The sequence below is a fragment of the Oculina patagonica genome, unplaced genomic scaffold (genome assembly GCF_052425735.1).
Source record: "Oculina patagonica isolate OP01 unplaced genomic scaffold, crgOcupat unplaced778, whole genome shotgun sequence".
Taxonomy (NCBI): Eukaryota; Metazoa; Cnidaria; class Anthozoa; order Scleractinia; family Oculinidae; genus Oculina; species Oculina patagonica.
Window position 1 is genome coordinate 4,390 of NW_027558667.1, and position 1,992 is coordinate 6,381.

Below are 1,992 nucleotides of genomic sequence, written 5' to 3' on the forward strand. Positions count from 1 at the left end.
GCAGACATACCTTGTCAGGTACAGGAAGCAAATGGCTTAGATGAGTTAGTGGGTGTGCTGGAACCCTCAGACAAGTTCACAGAACGATATGCAGCTGGAGCACTTCGAACTGCAGTAACCATCAAGGGTGGCCGAGTCCCGGTTCGAGTTTTCAATCCTTCCAACCAGCCAATAAGGGTCTACAGGTGCAGTTACATAGGAAGTCTCCACCCATTGGAGAGCGAGTGGAAGTCGTCTAAAGAGGGCCGTGCAAGTATGGACTACAAAATTGTCTCTTCGGTTTCCTCTGAGAAAGATGCGAGTGTTCTACCTGGAGTTAAATGGTGCAGTACAGTACGCATGGAAGACTTTGAAAGCTGCTGCAAGTCAATGGAAGAACTATTCCCCATCAACTGTGAGTCAGTACCTGAGGAGGAAAAACGCCGGCATTACGAAGTACTGGCCACCCATGCTAACTGTGTCTCGAGAGGACCGATGGATTTAGGTACGGCAAAGGGAGTGCAGCACACCATTGACACAGGTTCCGCACAACCAATCCAGGTGCCACCCCGTAGAGTCCCTTTTCACAAAAGAGAAGAAATACGTCGACAAGTCGACGAGATGCTGGAGGCCGGGATAATCGAGCCTTCTGAATCACCATGGTCCTCTCCAGTTGTGTTGGTAGCCAAGCCTGACGGCAGCCAGCGTTTTTGTGTGGACTACCGTGCTCTGAATTCTGTAACCAAACGTGACCTGTATCCGCTTCCTCGGTGTGACGATATATTGGAGAGCTTGGCAGGAGCGCAGTGGTTCTCTCACCTTGATCTGCTAAGAGGGTACTGGCAAATAGGTGTTGACGTGGAAGACCGTGAGAAAACAGCCTTTGCAACCCCGGATGGCCTTTACCAGTTCCGTCGATTGAGTTTTGGTCTTACAAATGCACCGGTTTGTTTCATGCGTGCTATGCACATTGTCCTCAAGGGTTTATGCTGGTCAGACTGTCTAGCTTATCTAGATGACATCATAGTCTTTGGTCGAACACTGGAGGAACACAGGGAGAGGCTCGCACTTGTTCTGTCCCGCTTGGCAGAGGCTGGCTTGAAGATTAATCCTAAGAAATGCAAGCTGTTGTCTGAACGGGTGGTTGTGCTAGGTCACGTTGTGACTCGGGATGGTATATCTACTGACCCAGAGAAGATACGTGTGGTAAAGGAGTGGCCTGTACCTTCAGATTCCCGCCAGTTGAAAGCATTCTTGGGCACAGCTGGATACTATCGACAGTTTGTTCCTAACTATGCCCAGATTGCATGCCCGCTGTACAGAGCAGAACAGAAGGGAGATAATTTCACGTGGTCAGCCGAATGCCAGGAAGCCTTTTTGTCCATTAAACGCTACTTGACAAATGCCCCAATACTTGCTTTCCCACAATTGGATGTGCCGTTTATCCTGGACACCGATGCCTGTGACAGTGGGTTGGGCGCGGTGTTATCACAAGTTCAAGGTGAAAAAGAGCGTGTGATAGCCTTTGCTGCCCGTGCACTAACCAAGGCAGAAAGGAATTACAGTACTACCCGGAAGGAACTTTTGGCCCTTGTGTGGGGCTCAGAACACTTTGAAACATATCTCTATGGGAGAAGTTTTCTCGCCAGAACTGATCATAATGCCTTACAGTGGCTAAGGAACTTTAAGAATCCTAAGGGCCAGGTGGCTAGGTGGCTTGAACGGTTAAGTCACTTTGACTTTGAAGTGAAGCATCGCCCTGGTAGTTCGCATAACAATGCTGATGGCCTGTCCCGTCTACCCTGGGCCGAGGAAGAAATGGTGGACCCTGAAGTGGGAAGCAATGTTGCGTGGGTCCAGTCTGTGAACGTGGATCCCCTTTCGAACGAGAGCATGCAAGTGGCTCAGAGTCAAGATGTGGTCCTCTCTCAAGTTGTGAAGTGGCTTGAGGTCGGTGTCAGGCCTCCCAGGCGTGACGTAGAGGGAGGTGGACGCAAGCTGCTGTCATACTGG